The sequence below is a fragment of the Pristiophorus japonicus genome, chromosome 12, assembly GCF_044704955.1.
Source record: "Pristiophorus japonicus isolate sPriJap1 chromosome 12, sPriJap1.hap1, whole genome shotgun sequence".
NCBI lineage: Eukaryota > Metazoa > Chordata > Chondrichthyes > Pristiophoridae > Pristiophorus > Pristiophorus japonicus.
Window position 1 is genome coordinate 181949871 of NC_091988.1, and position 20166 is coordinate 181970036.

At 43.3% G+C, this 20166-nt stretch overlaps 1 protein-coding gene across 3 annotated transcripts in view; it reads left to right on the forward strand.

Moving 5' to 3' along the window:
- The window catches only part of LOC139277581 (disks large-associated protein 4-like), a 487044-nt gene that overhangs the window by 81688 nt on the left and 385190 nt on the right, over positions 1-20166 (forward strand). For all 3 annotated transcript variants that reach the window (XM_070896251.1, XM_070896249.1, XM_070896250.1), the window contains exon 3: positions 10707-10869. The gene's annotated coding sequence lies outside the window, so the exon portion shown is untranslated. The remainder of the gene's footprint in view (positions 1-10706; positions 10870-20166) is intronic.

Genomic DNA, 20166 nt, shown 5'->3' on the forward strand with positions numbered 1-20166 from the left:
GAATTTTTTTCACGCAGAGGGCGGTGGGCATCTGGAACTCACTGCCTGAAAGGGTGGTAGAGGCAGAAACACTCACCACATTTAAAAAGTACTTGGATATGCGCTTGAAGTGCTGTAACCTACAAGGCTACGGACCAAGAGCTGGAAAGTGGGATTAGGGGGATAGCTCTTTGACGGCTGGCATGGACACGATGGGCTGAATGGCCTCCTTCTGTGCTGTAAATTTCAATGATTCTATGATCTTTGGTGCTTAGGTAGGCTCATGGCTTGTAATTTACTGGAATCAAGTTTTACAGGTATCTGTAAGTATATTGGCCCCAAGTTTCCACATGATTTGCTCCTGATTTTTAGGAGCAACTGGTGGAGAATGAAGTATCTTAGAAATCAGAATTCTCCACATTTAAGTTTTCTGCAGTTCTAGTCAGGTAGAACAGTTTCACTTTTGAACAGAATTTTTTCTTCAAAAGGGGGCGTGTCCGGCCACTGACGCCTGATTTGAAAGTTTCCACAGTGAAAACGTATTCCAAACTAACTTAGAATGGAGCAAGTGAAGATTTTTGTAGGCTTGAAAAAACCTTGTCTACACATTAAAAAATCAGGCGCAGGTTACAAATTAGACGTCGGGAACGAGGTGGGGGGGGAGGGGGGAAGGGAAGTCATTAAATTCTACAATAAATCCTTAGTTATACTTATACAAATATTATCCAAATAAATCCAACCTGAATAAAAATTTATAAGCAAAGAAAAGATTAAATAAACCATGTTCCTACCTGTGTGAAAGTGCTTCAGGCAGGCCTTTCAGGCAGCGGTTTGCCATCGGGACCGACGGACGGCAGGGGGAGGAGGGAGAAGGCTGCAAGAAGCCTCAGTACTTGAGGCAGCCGTTTGCCGTCGGGACCGACCAATGGCAGGGGGAGAAAGCTGCAAGAAGCCTCAGTGCTGATCATGGAAGGGCAATGTGGTTTTATTAAAAAATTTTAAAAATTGAACAGCTACAAAGAATTTGAATAGTCTCAAACAAGTGCACGTGTCCCGTTTATCACAGTCTATCTTTAATTACAGAATGCACTCCCTCACCCTCACACACAGAAATATCAAGAAAATTCAAATGCAAGCCTTTGCAAGGGTTCAATAAACAAATGTTTACTTTTTCTGCAGCACTTTTTAAAATGGCCGAGTGCCAATGTTTCCTTCAGACTGCGCGTGCGCGAACTCTCCAACGCGCACGCGCAGGGTTGCCGGCATGAAAAAAACTCATTTAAATTGTACCCGCCCCCTCCTACTTACAAAATCGGTGCGAGTGGTAGGCTCCGCTCCCTGGGCGCCGCGCCAAGCAGACATCGAGCTGCAAAGCGCTCGAGAATAGCGCGTTTTTTTTCAGGCGCCGTTTTCGGCGCGAAAAACGGGCGCCCAGCTCGGAGGGGCGCCTGTTTTGCCGCGTGTGGAAACTTGGGGCCAAAATGTTTGGGTCTCTGAAACTGAAATCCCCAAAACCTTAATGCTCATCCCTTCTGTTCGATATTTATGAAAAGATTTATCACATAACTCTCCAAATGTTTTGAAGATTATGTTAGCTGCAGTGGAATAAGTACAATGCCATTATTTCCGGAACAAGTAGAATGGATTGAGGTCTCCTTTTATCATTTAGTTCTATTATAAAGACTTTTGAAGATAATTGATTGTATGCATTCCAAAAGTGACATATTTTGTATAGACTTATTTCACAAAAATTGATCCCAACTATCGCACTTCAAGTTAATAGCAGGTAAAAAGCAAGTTTACTGACATTGTCAATGAATTACTGGAAAATGTTCCTTTCAAGAATGTTTTGTTAATTTTTAAAGAAATGTGACAAACTGCCTAGTTTAGAAAAGAGAAGAAATCCTTTTAGTGCATTAGTGATTAACCTTTTGTTTTCACTGAAACCCCACTTGTCACACTCCTTAGACATGTTTGGAATGAAGAAGTAGCCAAAGTATAGCAAGTGATTACATTCTGATATTGCACATTGGGACACTCATGTGCGACTGAAATTCCCCTCACCACTATTTTAGCAGAGACACTTATCCTACAGTGGAATAAAGAATTTCAGATCAAGACATCAAGCATTAGTATCCCACAGTATAATATAGGGTCTTAAAAATAAAATAGAATAGGAATTTTTTAATTGTTGCAAACGATGGTTTGAAAAGTTCAAATCTTGATCTTGATGTGCTCTTTGCATTTTCTTCTTACACCTTACCCATGCATTAGTAATTATTTTTATAATATTGTTCCAAAGACAGTCAACAAGGTGACCTACAAGCTTACTTATCTTCATGTGTTGACATCTCTCAGCTATAATCAAGGGCGTTAATTTTGTTCAGTACTGCAGAGTCTGCAGTAGAGGTTCAGTCCTGTCACTGTAGCCTCTTTCTTTCACAGTAAGTAGAACAGTAGTTTGTCACATTAATGACATCCACAAGGTAACAGTATTGGCTGAAAATGGCCCTTTTGCATACCCAAGGTTCTAGAAAGGCAATAGCCATTAGTGTATTGAGAGTTTTTTTATTTCAACTATTTTAATGATATAAATCCATATTTATACTTCAAAGAAAAGCATTAATATTATATTGTGGATGAAACAAATCCTTAATCAGAAAATAGCAACTGTTCACACTCAAAATTATAGGGGTAATTTTAACCCCACAAAACGGGTGGGTTTGGGTTGGGTGGGAAGTTAAAATGTTAAGAATCTGAAAAAGCAACCCAACCCACCTCAAACTCGCTCATTTCCAGTTCTAATGGAGGCGAGATGAGGGGCAGGCAACCAATCTGCTCCCAGGAGGTGGGTCAGTAGGTTAAAGCTTTTAAGGAGGCTGCATCCCTCCATTTTAACAAACTTTTTATTTTTACCGGGCCTCGGGAAACTGGGCAGGTAAAAGATGGCGAGAAGGGCTCAATTCATCAGGTAAATGCCTTTACAGCACTGCTTGTGGGCCAGAAGGTGCAGGATTGTTTCCGCCAGGCCCAACAAGCTACCCTGTGGATCCACCACAATCTGTCCATCCCCTCCCCACCCCCCTCCCCCACTCCATGACTGGAACCCTCCCTACTAGCCACCAACTCTACCCTCTGACAGCGATCTCACCCTCCGGCTACCATCTCCAACTCCGACAATGATCTCTCTCCCTGCCGCCCCGACCACCATCTCCGCCCCTCTGCAATCTCTCTCAACCCCCACTCAAACCTCCAACTCCAACAGTGATCTCTCCTTGCCTGCTCCTCCGCTGCGTCTTTCTGCTGCAGGCTTAACCGGCCCGACAGGCAACTAGCTTGTCAATCAGGCTGGCTATCGAGGGGGAAACCTGGAGACAAATTAAAAAGACATCCGGTAACCTGTACCTCCGGGTTTCCCGTCCATGACTCCTCCCATCCCCGGGCTCTGAACACACAGTAAATAGCAGGGCCAATATGTTTCCTTGGTATAACCAATCCTTATTTTCAAAAATATTGTAATAAATTATCTGTGAGACATTACTAATAAATATCAGTTTCAAAATTTCACAGTGAAATATTGCTAATCATTTTCCTATTTAAAAACAGCCTGTATGTTTTAATGTATTAAAATTCTTGCATATGGCTTGCACATCCTGTACACATTAATCTTACTTCCTGTGACAACATTTTTATGTCGCAATTTATAAGCTAATATTTTACCATCAGACTTCATTAGTTGGTTGAAAGCAAATTAACAGCAAATCAGAACTGAAGAGGTAGAAACGTATGAAGCAAAAACAAGGTAAGCAGGGAGAAAAATGCCATTGAGAAACTTGGAAAGTAACGAATGATCAGTCAAGAAAACCAACCAATAACAAAATGTTTTTTTTAAATGTGAACCATTTGAATTCCTCAAAATCATTTTTTTTAAATTTTAGCCGACATTTTTCGGAGTAATTCATATTTCAAAATTTCCATATCGTTGCCTTTTCTGTCCGACAATGGGTTACTCCAAAGGCTCGGCCCTCTTTCAGGCAGCTGGCCTTTGAGTTTATGGTGCTTAGGAATATGAAAATAAACATGTGAAGGATATCCAGATTAACACAAAAAGTTTTTATGATTATGTTTGAAGAGAAAGTGTAGTGTGGGCCCTTTACAAACAGATGCGGGTATTGTTGCAAATGAAAATAAGGTAATAGCAGACTTGTTGAATAATTACTTTGTGTGACTCTTCATAGAGGAAGACGATAATATACCTGACATTGTAGGGAACCTAATAAGAAATCAAGAACTGGAACTCACTAAAGTTAAAATAAGCACGGAAACAATATTAGAAAAAATAATGACACTCAAGACTGGCAAATCCCCAGTATGGTCTCCACCTCTGCTTTTAAAGGAAGTAGGTGAGGAAGCCATAATCTTCCAAAGTTCCCTTGATTGACCCTATAGATTGGGAAATTGCAAATGTAAATCCATTATTTAAGAAAGGTGAGAGAGAAACCAGGAAATTATAGACCTGTTGCTCCAACATCTGTTGTGGGGAAGTTATTGGAAGCTATAAGGACAAAGTGACTGAGCACCTCGAGAAATTTGAGATGATTAGAGAGAGCCAAAATGGATTTGAAAAGGGTAGGTCACGTCTAATGAACTTAATTAAATCTTTTGAGGAAGTAACTAAAGTAGTAGACAGGGGATGTCTATGGATATGGAAACATAGAAACATAGAAAATAGGTGCAGGAGTAGGCCATTCGGCCCTTCTAGCCTGCACCGCCATTCAATGAGTTCATGGCTGAACATGCAACTTCAGTACCCCATTCCTGCTTTCTCGCCATACCACTTGATCTCCCTAGTAGTAAGAACGACATCTAACCCCTTTTTGAATATATTTAGTGAATTGGCCTCAACAACTTTCTGTGGTAGAGAATTCCACAGGTTCACCACTCTCTGGGTGAAGATGTTTCTCCTCATCTCGGTCCTAAATGGCTTACCCCTTATCCTTAGACTGTGACCCCTGGTTCTGGAATTCCCCAACATTGGGAACATTCTTCTTGCATCTAACCTGTCTAAATTTTAAACATTTCTACGAGATCCCCTCTCATTCTTCTGAACTCCAGTGAATACAAGCCCAGTTGATCCAATCTTTCTTGATATGTCAGTCCCGCCATCCCGGGAATCAGTCCGGTGAACCTTCGCTGCACTCCTTCAATGGCAAGAACGTCCTTCCTCAAGTTAGGAGACCAAAACTGTACACAATACTCCAGATGTCACCTCACCAAGGCCCTGTACAACTGTAGTAACACCTCCCTGCCCCTGTACTCAAATCCCCTCGCTATGAAGGCCAACATGCCATTTGCTTTCTTAACCGCCTGCTGTACCTGCATGCCAACCTTCAATGACTGATGTACCATGACACCCAGGTCTCGTTGCACCTCGCCTTTTCCTAATCTGTCACCATTCAGATAATAGTCTGTCTCTCTGTTTTTACCACCAAAGTGGATAACCTCACATTTATCCACATTATACTTCATCTGCCATGCATTTGCCCACTCACCTAACCTATCCAAGTCACTCTGCAGCCTCATAGCATCCTCCTCGCAGCTCACACTGCCACCCAACTTAGTGTCATCCACAAATTTGGAGATACTACATTTAATCCCCTCATCTAAATCATTAATGTACAATGTAAACAGCTGGGGCCCCAGCACAGAACCTTGCGGTACCCCACTAGTCACTGCCTGCCATTCTGAAAAGTATCCATTTACTCCTACTCTTTGCTTCCTGTCTGACAACCAGTTCTCAATCCATGTCAGCACACTACCCCCAATCCTATGTGCTTTAACTTTGCACATTAATCGCTTGTGTGGGACCTTGTCGAAAGCCTTCTGAAAGTCCAAATACACCACACCAACTGGTTCTCCCTTGTCCACTCTACTGGAAACATCCTCAAAAAATTCCAGAAGATTTGTCAAGCATGATTTCCCTTTCACAAATCCATGCTGACTTGGACCTATCATGTCACCTCTTTCCAAATGCACTGCTATGACATCCTTAATAATTGATTCCATCATTTTACCCACTACAGATGTCAGGCTGACCGGTCTATAATTCCCTGTTTTCTCTCTCCCTCCTTTTTTAAAAAGTGGGGTTACATTGGCTACCCTCCACTTCATAGGAACTGATCCAGAGTCTATGGAATGTTGGAAAATGACTGTTAATGCATCCGCTATTTCCAAGGCTACCTCCTTAAGTACTCTGGGATGCAGTCCATCAGCCCTTGGGGATTTATCTGCCTTCAGTCGCATCAACTTCCCCAACACAATTTCCCAACTAATAAGGATTTCCCTCAGTTCCTCCTTCTTACTAGATAGTTTATATTGACTTCCAGAAGACATTTGATAAGGTTGCACATAAGAGACTGTTAGCTAAAATGAAAGCCATAGAATTAAAGTTAAATTATTGACCAGGTCAGGAGATTGGTTAAGCAGTAGATGACTGAGAGTAGAGATGATGTGTATGTACTCAAATTGGAAGGAAATGACTAGTGGTGTCCCACAAGGATCTGTGCTGGGGTCTCAACTAGTCACTATATTTATTATTGACTGAGATAACACAATAGAGAGACATATATCCAAGTTTGCTGATGACACAAAAATGGGTGGCATAGTAAGTAGTATAGACGGGAGCATAAAACTTCAAAGAGACTTTGATAGTTTCAGAGTGGGCAAAACTGTGGCAGTTGGATTTCAATGCTGGTAAATATGAGGTCATCCACTTTGGATCAAAAAAGGATAAATCTAAGTAATATTTAAATGGGGAAAAGCTAAGGACAGTGGAGGTCCAAAGAGACTTAGGGGTCCATTTACATAGATCATTAAATTTCATGGATAGTTACAGAAAATTATTAAAAAAGCTAATGCAAGGCTGGCCTTTTTTATCTAGAGGAGTAGAATACAAGGAGGTAGAAGTGATGCTACAGCTATACAAAGCCCTGGTTAGACCACAACTGGAGTCCTGTGTTCAATTCAGGACTCGACACATTAAGAAAAAAATATTGACCTTGGAGGGAGTGCAGTGCAGATTTACTGGAATGATACTTGGATACCAGTTAAATTAAGAGGAGAGTTTACACAAATTCACTGTGATTTGATCAAAGCTTTCAAGATATTAATGGGAACTGATAGGGTAGACAGACAGAAACTATTTCTACTGATTAGGTTGTCTAGGACAAGGGGACATGGCCTAAAATTTAAAGCCAGGCCTTTCAGGAATGAAGTTAGGAAACAGTTCTACATACAAAGGGCGGTAGAAGTTTGGAACTCTTTTTCGCAAACGGCAGTTGATGCGAGGTCAATTGTTAATTTTAAATCTGAGATTGATAGATTTTTATTAACCCAAGGTATTAAGGGATATGGGGCAAAAGCAGGTATTTTGGGCCCAAGTTTCCACAGGATAAAAAACGGGCGCCCCTCCGAGCTAGGCGCCCGTTTTTCGCGCCTAAAACAGCGCCAGAAAAAAAACGCGCTATTCTCGAGCGCTTTGCAGCTCCTTGTCTGTTTGGCGCGGCGCCCAGGGGGGCGGAGCCTACACTCGCGCCGATTTTATAAGTGGGAGAGGGCGGGTACTATTTAAATTCGTTTTTTTCCTGCCGGCAACGCCGCTCATGCTCAGTGTGAAAAAAAACATTGGCACTCAGCCATTTTTGTAGATCTTTGTAGCTGTTTAATTTTTGAACATTTTTTAATAAAATCACATTGCCATCAGCACTGAGGCTTCCCTTCTCACTGTCTCCTTCCCCTCCCCACCCTCCACGGCAACAAACGGCTGTCTCCTTCCCCTCCCTCCCCTCCACAACAACAAACCGCTTTCTCCTCCCCCCCCCGCCCCCCTCTCGCTCAGCGGCACGAACGGCTTTCTCTCCCCCCTCCCCTCCCGCTCAGCGGCAACGAACGGCTGCAGAATTCTCTCTGGCTGAAGCACTTTCACACAGGTAGGAAAATGGTTTATTTAATCTTTTCTTTGCTTATAAATGTTTATTCAGGTTGGATTTATTTGTATAATATTTGTAGAAGTGTAAATAAGGATTTATTGAAGAATTTAATGAGTTCCCTTCCGCCCCCCCCCCCCCCTCGTTCTGGACGCCTAATTTGCAACCTGCGCCTGATTTTTTAATGTGTAGAACAGGTTTTTTCAGTTCTACAAAAATCTTCACTTGCTCCATTCTACTTTAGTTTGGAGTACGTTTTCACTGTGGAAACTTTCAAATCAGGCGTCAGTGGCCGGACACGTCCCCTTTTGAAGAAAAAATTCTGTTCCAAAGTAGAACTGTTCTACCTGACTAGAACTGCAGAAAAAAAAATGTGGAGAATTGCGATTTCTAAGATAGTCCGTTCTCCACCAGTTGCTCCTAAAAATCAGGCGCAAATCATGTGGAAACTTGGGCCCATAGAGTTAGGTCACAGATCAGCCATGATCTCATTGAATGGCAGAACAGGCTCGAGGGGGTAAATGGCCTATTTCTGTTCCTATGTTCCCATGTACTTTGAATGAAGAGGCTCAACCAGGCAAAAGACTACAGGTGCCAGAATGCACCAGTGTTGCCCTTTGTACGAGCTCTGTGGAGAAAACTCTCAGAATGCAGCTCAAGCCTGCATTTTCTGAGTCTAAAGCTACAGTTTACAAAAGTTTTGTTTGGGACAGTCCCTACAAATATTGAAACATTCCCGGTGAACTGAAAATGTGACTCCTGGTCCTAATTTCCTCGAGACAATGTCAGCCACTCAGGAAATATATGCTATAATTGCAGAAGGCAAATACAGAAAAACACAGAAGATAATCATATTAAATTCTCAAACCCCAGTGCTCAAGCCTAGGCATAAACGAGTTACTTTTGCCACCTCCTTGAAATTTCTTTGTGCAATCCTTGAAAATCTACCTCCAGGGGATTCCTTGCTCGCTATTTTAGTTTTATAGAATAACTACTGCTGGTAAGTGGCCCTTTTTAAAATTCTGGCTTGTACAGTCATTTAATTTATATCAATAATTGATATCAATAGAGAGAGAGATTGACGACATGAAGGAAAACTTTTTTACGCGGCGAGTGGCTAGGATCTGGAATGGACTGCCTGAAAGGATGGTGGAAACAGACTCAATCATAGCTTTCAAAAGGAAGGAAAATAATTTGCAGGGCTGCGGGGAAAGGGCGGGGCACTGGGACTGGCTGAATGGCTCTTGCAGAGATCTGGCATGGGCTTGGTGGGCCGAATGGCCTACTTCCGTGCTGTAACCATTCTATGATTCCATCCTGTAGCTGTGTGAGTGGGCAATGTATCGATGGCTTCCCATTTGCATTGCTCCAGAAATCCCCGTGGTACTGCAGTGGCATGTGCAGTGCCAATTCTGGTAACTTTAATTCTAAATGCTGTGGTGTAATCCTTATGCATGTAAGAGCAGGCAGCATATTTTCCGAGAAAAATGGTTAACTTAATTGGCGCGATGACTATGCTCACAAGAGGACGGTTTCAACAGAGAAAATTTTATAATTAACATCTGAATGCTGTGCTTGGGATTTGTATTAAATTGAGTCACAGAAATTACAATCACTTTAGCTGTACAAAAGGGTCACAGAAAGCTCCCTAATTCAGTTGAAAATACTGAGTGTTTGCTTCTCCATGGCTCAATGTGTAATTGCAGTACCTTTCCTTTAGCATTTCATGAGCAAGGGAAGGATACAGAAGGACATTGGAGCATTTTAACAGTGGCAGTAGGCAAGTGGAGAACAAGGACAGTAACGTAGGGGAATTACTAAACCATTGTTTGAGAAAAAGAGAAGAAAAGCTTGAGTTGAGAGGGAAACATAAGAGAAGGGGGAGACTGGAAATGTTTCGAGTCACAGGGAAAGGCAGAGTAGAAAGGTTCAGGAATCTAAACATAAATGAAAGCTCTCCGGTCTGACTATTTCCATCAAAGGGTGCTCATGCAGTTTCCTGAGGTGCCTGCAAATCTCCTAACGGTTAGCTTTCAAACTTCATTAGAATCAGATAATGTCTCAATAGATTGAAAAGTTACAAATGTTTATCATGTTGACAAAATAGAAGCAAGGAATGAATTCTTAAATGATGGAGCTGTGAGCCCTACCTTCATTAGTGAGAAAGTATGAGAGATAGCTTGAAGATTATTTGGAAGCAAAATGTCTGGCCAGAAAAGGCAGGTCATTTTGGACCAATTTACTGGCGTTGTTTGAGGATGTTACAAAGGAAGAACTAGTCAGTTTGAGTCCCCACTCCTGATCTTTATCCGGCAGATCCTACTGGAAAACACAAGGGCATTGCGTGAGAACTAGGTTCACATGATTAAAATAACCCATTGCATTCACTGCTAAAGCTCACACATGAAGCATAGCTACTCGAGTAAAGTACTGGATGTTGGTCAGGGCATGTGGTACTGTACCCTTTCATGAAGCACCTTCAAGAGGGGAGAGAAAAAATTAGGGGAGGGGCAAAATAGTGAATGGGTGCTGCTTTTTGCCTCCATTGCAGTTGTATTATAAGTTAGTTTTTGGATTATGCATGATGTTGGGACGGTGTAGTGTCATGGCGCACATTGTAATGCAATATCGGATAAACAATGTCCCTGTTCTAAACGTAATTGTAATGTAGTTTGACTGTTGAATAATTCAAAGCAACTGGACATGTAAAAAAAATTAAATAAAAGCCCATATTTGTTGCAGATCACTCTATCCTGCCAGTCATCATCATCATCATCATCATCATCATCATCATCATCATCATCATAGGCAGTCCGTCGGAATCGAGGAAGACTTGCTTCCACTCCTGAAGTGAATTCTTTGGTGGCTGAACAGTCCAATACGAGAGCCACAGACTCTGTCACAGGTGGGACAGATAGTCGTTGAGGGAAAGGGTGGGTGGGACTGGTTTGCCGCACACTCTTTCCGCTGCCTGCGCTTGATTTCTGCATGCTCTCGGCGTTGAGACTCGAGGTACTCAGCGCCCTCTCCGATGCACTTCCTCCACTTAGAGAGGTCTTGGGCCAGGTACTCCCAGGTGTCAGTGGGGATGTTGCACTTTATCAGGGAGACTTTGAGGGTGTCCTTGTAGCGTTTCCGCTGCCCACCTTTGGCTCGTTTGCCATGAGGGAGCTCCGAGTAGAGTACTTGCTTTGAGAGCATCGTGTCTGACATGCGGACTATGTTGCCTGCCCAGCGGAGCTGATCAAGTGTGGTCAGTGCTTCAATGCTGGGGATGTTAGCCTGAATGAGGACGCTGATGTTAGTGCACCTATCCTCCCAGGGGATTTGTAGGATCTTGCGGAGGCATCGTTGGTGATATTTCTCCAGCAACTTGAGGTGTCTACTGTACATGGTCCATGTCTCTGAGCCATACAGGAGGGCAGGTATTACTACAGCCCTGTAGACCATGAGCTTGGTAGCAGTTTTGAGGGCCTGGTCTTCAAACACTCTTTTCCTCAGGCGGCCGAAGGCTGCACTGGTGCACTGGATCTCGTCGTCGATGCCTGCTCTTGTTGATAGGAGGCTCCCGAGATATGGGAAGTGGTCCACGGTGTCAGTGTGACTTTGTTGACCTCACATTATACAATGGCTTCACATGCAGAGCTCTCTGCTGCTAGTGGTATAGAGCAAATGGATATTACTTAAGGTTTATAAATAACAATGAATATTTCTAACATGTAAAAAGTCACGTTTTAGGATTTTTGATTTTTTTTGACAAAGAACTTTGGAAAAAAAGTTACTTTTAATTGCTGAATTTTAAAATGAAGCATATTCACGTAATTTTTTGGGATTAAAAAAAGCACTGAGATGAGAGGTGATTAAAATGCTATTTTTTCCAAAGACTGTAAACAATAATCAATTCATTAACTTGTCACAGTTATCAATGAACACCTCATAGCCATTGTGTTGGGAAATCTCTGATGTCTGGTGCTCAGCAGGGGTTCTCTGGCAAGCCTTCCCTTCCTGCTGTGAACACAGAGATATTATAGACAGTGGCACAGGCAGGCAGTCAGGGTTTTAAAGCAGAAAGCTATGAGGGCAATCTTTGGCCAATCTCAGAAGAAGAATGCAGGAGTATAGTTATGGGTTATTTCCTTTAAGTTAAGCAAGACAACCGACTGATGCATTGAAGCATAGCATGTTTGTTTTTTTGTAATATTTACATGAACACAAGTTGTTCGAGTTGCATTCAGTGATTCTGATCATAACTGGTACACCCCTTGTCCACTTTCTGTGAAATAAAGAAGCTAATGATTTGCATCTGGCCTTGTCTTGCTAAGTTACCAGGTATCTTCTGAGTCTGCATTTGGACAGACGTATGGAGGTACATGTAAAAGGTATGTGTTATCTATTTAACCCCTTGTAACCTGTATTACACTACCACCAGAGGGCCTACCTGTTGGAATCCCAAGGGATCCCAGCATCCCTTGGGAGCATGGTATAAAACCCACGAGGTACCTGCACTCTGGAGTAAGCTGTAAGCTGTAAATTAGGGACACCTGAGGGACTTGTATCAGGTGTACTTTTTTTGCAGGTGTCCTTATTATGAAAATGGTCATTATAAACTTTAAACCAGATATCCCGAGATTGGCTACATATCCTGCAGTGTTCCTTTTTTCACTGTCACCTGGGATAGTGCCTAATTCTGGAGCCCAGCCAGCTACATGTGATTTCAGCACATTTTCTGTTTGTTGAGTTTCCCAGTTTATTGGCATCCCAGGGTCCTTTGCCATTGAAGGAGGAATGTCGAGATCCTGGTGTAATGTATTTGCTTCATGGGTTCATTGCCAAAGAATTCATAGCAACACATTGCCATTAAGAACTAGTTGGTTTATTAACAAAGGTTTAATAATCACACTACACATTACCAGTTCATCCACTAGGCTCACAGCTGCATACCTCATCGTGGATGACCTAGACTCAACTGACTGGGATTTTAATGAGTCTTGTGAACATCACGTGACTGGCTAAGCCATTCACAAAGCAGCAGCTCTGCAAACCTGTGAGTATACTCACAGGCGCATACATTACACTTGGAATCTGCTACGTTGGCAACCTGCACAGAGTGAGGTGGTTGCTGTATGGCTGGAATGCCTGGAAGATCCCAGCCAAATAAAGAGCATGTGTCCGGCAGAGGACACTGTCCAGGACCCCCTCCCTCCATGATCTGCTAATATTTGAAACGTTGGGGGAGCGGGGGTGCACAGGGGGCCGTTAGCAGCTCATCATTGCCTGACATACTGGTGGAGTGAGATGTGGTGCTCTCCTGTGTAGTTCCGGCTTTTGTAGCATGGAAAGTTCTTTACCCAACATCCATAGCGATAGAGAAACTGCTCTATCCTTGGAACAGAGTAGTTGAAGCATTCAATCCCAGAGATAGAGCGGTTTCTCTGCTGCTATGGATGCTGGGTAAAAAGCTCACCATTCCACAAAAGCCGTTTCTTTCACCCGCTACCGCCTCATGCTGACCTGCGTGTCCTATGTTTCAAGTTGTAAACGGACTTGGCGCATTGAAGGCTGTCTGTAGTTAATAATTTTGCGAGCGTCCGTGGTTTCAAGGTGCTTCTTGTCGTTTTTTTACAATGCAAGTTATTTGAGACTGTCGATAAATGTCCATTTTTTGCAGGTGATCCATTTTTTGGGTATGCCCATTTGTACAGGTTTCACTGTATGTGGTTCAAGGAGATACTATTTTTACACCCCTGGGTTATACTAGCTTATAGTTAGATATGGTATAGTATAAATGTCAGCTGTGACTCAGTTGGTTGCAGCCTTGCCTCTGAGACAGAAGGTTGTGGGTTCAAGTCCCACTCCAGGGACTTGAGCATAAAAAAATCTAAGTTGACACTACTGAGAGAGTGCTGCACTGTAGGAGGTGCTGTCTTTCGGATGAGATGTTAAACTGAGGCCCCATCTGCTCTCTCAGGTGCACGTAAAAGATCCCATGGCACTATTTCGAAGGTTAAGAGAGAGTATCTTTCTTCATGCTAATTCTAGTTTTATTTTTAGAAATAAAGGCCAGTTCAATTTGCAAGCCAGCTAATGATCTTATCTGTATTTGTTGATATTGATAACGATTAACAATAATTACTTACACCTGTGAGACACAAATCCTAAGTGCTAAAACTTTTGAGAAAGAGACGGAAGGCTCATTTTCATACCTTCCGCCAGGCGGGAATAGGATAGTAGTACGATCAAAATAGCAGTATAGCACTTACTGCTCTTTGCCTGCCGATATGCCGATATCTGCATCTACACATCTGGGGGAATTGAAATAAGTGGCCCAGTTGCCTGCCGGTAAAAAGCAAAAGCTTCATAGGCCCATGCAAATCAGAGTCCTATGTTGTCAATACCCCAATGCAATTTTTGAAGTACCAATGGGCTGTTAAACATAGAAAATCACCCCAATGTACTTCACAGAGGTGTAATAAAAAAATGGATGCCAAGTCAAAGGAGAAGGGGTGACCACAGACCAAACACCTCAAATTTAAAATTCTCACTTTCATGTTGAAATCCCTTCCTGGCCTCAACCATCCCTTCTTGGTACCTTCCTCCAGCTTTACATCCCCATCTCCCAAACTCTCCACTCCTGTGACTCGAACTGCTTGTGCATCCCCCCCATCATTTACCCTACCCTTGGTGTTCGTGCCTTCAGCTCCCATGTTCTGGATTTCCCTTCCTGCACCTCTCTATCTCACCTTTCAGATTCAACTTCAAACCTCCAAATTGATGAAGCCTATGATCACCCCTCCCAATATCGCCGCCTTTGCATCTATTTTATTCTGGCCACACCTCGGTGAAGTGCCCTGGGAAGATTTTCTATGTTAAAGACACTAACTGCAAGCTGCAATGGTTTTACTGTGTGGGAAGTAGTGAAATAAAATAGCTATTTAGTGATAGAATTTCTTGTGCTCTGTCTATCTTTGATAATTATGAGGTGAGCTGTATTTCTGCTGATGGCCAGATGATTGCCTTATCCATGCTAATTTGCTGGATTATGTCAAAAAACTGAGCCATATTAGATATCAGATATAAAACTCTAGGCACGTTAACATCCTAATCTATTTTTCGTATACAAAGAATCGATGTGGTAGAATCTTCATTATAATGTCCAGTTTGTCAGGCTAATTTAAGATATTGAAGTGGATTTATGGGAATAATTTCAAGAGTCAAAATATGAGAAAAAAGAATCAGCAAAATAAAGCATGACAGGTGAGGATACTTTGTTTAAAGAAGGTAGAAAGAGAGAGGTTTAGCAATATTAGCAAACAAGTAAAACGCAATCAAAGGATCAGTTCCATAATCATGATCCATATGAAAAGGCTTACATATTCATGCATATCTAATTGAAGTTGGCTATGGGCAAATTAAACATTTTTATCTAGAAAAATCAGGTTTATGATGTGGCATAAAACAAGGAATATTTTAGCCAGTTATATAGAAATTCTCTACAAGTCAGATTACAGTACAAAATGATAAGGCTATGGGCTCAATTTTGCCCAGTGATTTGTGCCGTTTATTTGGAGTAGGCCGCTTTTTTTGGCCTAAGTTTTAAAAAAAAAACCACAGTTTCCCCGATCAATTTGCACCAGCTAGTTAGTTATGATTTTTTTTTAGGTAAGTTTTTTTTTCAGCCAAAGGGGCGTAATCTGCCACCCGCGCCAATTCTGGCCATTTAGGGAAGTTTGGCCAGCTGAGAGTTACTCCAGTTCTTCTTAGGCCAGCGTATGTGGCCTCTGCAGGAAATCGGCGCAGGTAAGTGCAGCAGATGCCCGGACAGCAGCAGCAGGAGAGGTAAGGGAGAGGGGGATGGGGGGAGCCTTTTGGATATAGTCAGGTGTGGGGACCGGGAGGGAGGAGGCCACTCGGCCTGGGATAGGTGTGGGGGAGCGGACCGGGAGGCCATTCGGCCAGGGTTAGGGGCGGGAAAGTGGACCAGCAAGCGACTCGGGGCTAGGGGTGGGCGGGGGAGCGGACCAGGAGGCCCTTCGGCCTGGGATAGGGGCGGGGATCGACACTGGCATGGGGGGCGGGGGGGGGGGAAGGACACTTTAATAATTGGAGGTAAGTTGCTGCAATGTATTTTAATGTATTTTAAAGTTGCTGCAATATATTTTAACATGTTTTTAAGTTGCTGCACTGTATTTTAATGTGTTGTGAGCTGGCTGTATGTTTCACTTTACAGCCTCAGCCCGCATTGTGTCCGTGGTTACTGTGGCAACCCGATCTTTTTGGGGCAGATCAAGGCTCCACACACAAAACTAAAGGACAGGTTAAGCTGTGCAAAAATTAAGAAATCAAACGGGGAAACTCGGAACATTTATTTTTGGCGTACTTGGGCCCCAAAAAAAGGGCATAACTCTTCAAGTACATCAAAAAAAAGCTTTGGGTAAAATTGAGCCCATTAAGTGGTTTTCATTGGAATAAGCTTTACAAAAGGCATAGTCCTTTTAGACTTTGAAATTGTGGGTGCCCTTGTTCACTGGTGCTGTAACGATTTTTCCTGTGATAACTATATGTGCTGAGAAAGATATACTATATTGCATAATCTGAATTCATGTTACAGGTTGAACCTCTCTTATCCAGGACTCCCTTATCCAGCACCACCCCTCGTCCGGCACCATTCCCGGCCACCGGGTGGCGCATGCGCAGAACTCCGACCCACCCCCATCCCCCGAGGTTTCCCATTCCCTTTTTAGGCACAACGGTGATACCCTTCCTTTATGATTTAATTAAATCATTCACCTAAACAGAAAATCAACACACTTACGAGAAAGAAAGTGATCAGCAGTAGCAGAAGTCCCCTCAGTCTAGAATACCTCGGGGCCTGCTGACGTCTCAGGGCCCGCTGGGCTCGCTGACACCTCGGGGTCTGCTGGATCTGCCGACACCTCGGGGCCTGACATCGGGCAACCTCCTCCCCCCCCCGCCCCCCAACCTCGGGCCGATGAACCCCTCTCATCCGACAAAATCCCTCATCCGACACAGGCCAGATCCCAAGGGTGCCGGATAAGGAAGGTTCAACTTGTATTTACAGTTTTTCATCAATGATCCAGCTTTTGCATAGTTAACATTTGAGAATATTTGAATGAATATTTTGGTTATTTGTAAGTGTAATTGTCAGCAAGGCTAAAGGAAATTCTTGTGCGAATCCCAGAGAAAAGGGCATCCTCTGGCACAGAGTTGGGCTATTTGCCCAACTTCTTTCCAGCAAATGCCTGTGAAATTCTTACACCTGGTAAAAGCATGCGTAAGGCCTGTTTTTACCAGCGTAAGAGTTTTAAAAAAATGAAGAATAAAATGTTATCAATAATTTATACATTAAAAAATCTATGAAATAAGGCAAGTTTATTTTTAGCGCTTTTAAAACAAAAAAAAATGTATTTTAAATATTTAATTAAATACCATTTTAATTAATTTTAAATATGTGATGATTTTTTTAATTTGAAGTGCAGAGCTATTTTGGGGAGTATTCCCATTCATACTTATGGGGACCACGTACATGCTGATCCCCTTCTTTTATTGGTGGGCCAGCCCAGGGGCGTTTGCGAACTGCGTGCACCCCGAGATGTGGGCCTCTTCCCGTGGGTACCCAGAGAGGCCCAGTACCATGAATCTCCGTACCTCCCGGACCACCAGGTATGCGGGATTTTATTTACAGATCGGAGGCATTTCCCGTGCGGGAAGCCTCCAACCGCAAAATTCGGGGCCATTTATAAAGCTGCATACTTGACTGAGTTTTAATACAGTCAGAATTTTGTTCGTAAAATCTTGCCTGAATTAAGTACAATTGAAATAATAATGCATGACCCTGTTAATTCTTTGAGAACTAGAAGTTTTGGTTCACCACAATGTTCTTCAATGCACAATGGAACCAAATACATTATTCATGCGCTGATCTGGTGACCGTGTTCAGTAACACTGAGGGTCCGAATTTGGTCAAAGCCTCCCCCCGCCCAAAGTGCCGCCGATGGCCGCCGAGGTACCGGATGGTACTTTGGGCGGGATATTCATCACTGAGATCCCTTGAAGGTCGGCAGGCGGCAAATGAACGACGTACGCCGCCAATCTGGACAGCAGCGGGTGGGAAGTCTCATTCTCGGCGGCAGAGGCGCTTGCTGGCCAAGTGTCACCGAGGATGGAGTCGGGCCCACGGAGGGTCGAAGACCTGAAAAAAAAAACAACAGGAAAATTTTTTTTTAACTATCGGAAGACCTTCACGGGACCCCATCCAGGTAAGTTGCTGCGGAAAAAAAATATACATTATATTCACTAACCTTTCTTTCAGGATCTTCATACTTACCATCGGGGACAGACCAGCCTCCAGCCAGCGGTCCACCCCCATTCTGGCTGCATGAATATGGAAGGTCGGCGGGCGGGAGGTCAGTTGCACCACTCGGCCATCCGCTGACGTCAGCGGGTGTTTCCCGGCGGCTCTCCCCTCCCGCCTGCTCCAGGCCAAGTCGAAAGTGGCACTGGCCGGATGTTGCAGAGGAATGTCGGTGGCAGTGGGTGGTGAGTTCATCAATTTCGGCCACCAAGAGTCCATCATTTTGGACAAATTAAAGTTGGTTACTTTTCAGAAGTTACAAGAAGTGTTTGGTTTTCAAAGATTGGTGGTTAGCAATTCACTTGTTGCCTTGAGGATAGGAAATGTCTCTTTTAAAAAGATGAAGGAGTCAATTTTCACTTCTATCACCTGCCGGTAACAAAATGGAGTCGGTAGCTTCACTACCCATTAACACTGACAAAGAGGCTGGCGACATTTTGAAAGGGATTTACTGCTGAGCAGCCCCTCTCTCTCGGGCGATAGGCCCCTTTTTTACGTAAATCAGCATCCTAGGACCACGCACACTCCAATTAGTTTTACAGGCGATGGATCGGAAGAGGTCTGGCCAAGGTGAGCTTCGATTCCTTTCTGTGGGTCCCGGAGGAGCAGGTGTGCATCCAGGAAAATCCAGAAGATGGCACTTTATAATTGAAAATATGTCTGCCTAATCTTATTGTAACTGCTCACTAAATAGAAATATTCTGAAGCATTGCTCAAACGAGATGTTTTTATTCGCTATCACGAAACTTGCATTGGTAAAGGCCTGACTGAATTATACATGAACTCCCTCAGGCTATCATTTTTATGAGAAAAAACAGAGCATATTGTCACACGTGCTTTGTAAGTTAACAGATGATCTGGTCATTTATGAGCTGGTATCGGAACAATTGCTATGAAAGTCTCATATATAAAATCTAACTGAATCTTCAATGTCCCATAGGGAAGGGGTCACCGCTCGCCATTCTGACCTGCACACAACATGCCACATTGGTGTTGGATTTGGAATCTGTGATGTCTCAAGGTTTCAGGTCAAACAATCTAAGGCAGACTCCTACCACCTCTCCTAACTGATGCAAAATTCTCAACCTTATTTTCAAATCCCTCCATGGCCTCGCCCCTCCCTACCTCTGTAATCTCCTCCAGCCCCACAACCCCCCGAGATGTCTGCGCTCTGCTAATTCTGCCCTCTTGAACATCCATGATTTTAATCGCTCAACAATCGGCTGTTCCCTCGGCCCCAAGATCTGGGACTCCCTGCCTAAACCTCTCCGCCTCTCTACCTCTCTTTCCTCCTTCAGGATGCTCCTTAGAACCTACCTCTTTGAGCAATGCTTTTGGTCACCTGCGCTAATTTCTACTTATGCGGCTCAGTGTCAAATTTTTTATCTCATAATACTCATGTGAGACGCCTTGGGACATTTCACTATGTTAAAGGTGCTCTATAAAGACAAGTTGTTGTTGTTGTTGATGAATCGGTACTCCTCCATGTTGGACATCATTTGGAGGTAGCACAGAATGTTATCTCGGTGAGGAAATTTAATGGCTCGGGAATACCACTATTCGCTCACCAAGCTGGCTGAATCGTGAAAATCATAGCTGCCAGACTGAGCCTACGTCAGATGGTGAAGGAACCAGTACAAGGGAATAACCAACCTGACCTCGCCCTTACCAACCTGCATGTCACAAACAAGTCTATTCTTGATAATATTGGTAGAGGGGACCACTGCACAGTCCTCTTACAATCAAGGTCTCGCCCTCCATCATGAAGTGTGGCACCTGTGCCATGCTAAGTGGGATAAACTCGGAATAGATCTCGCAGCCCACAACTGG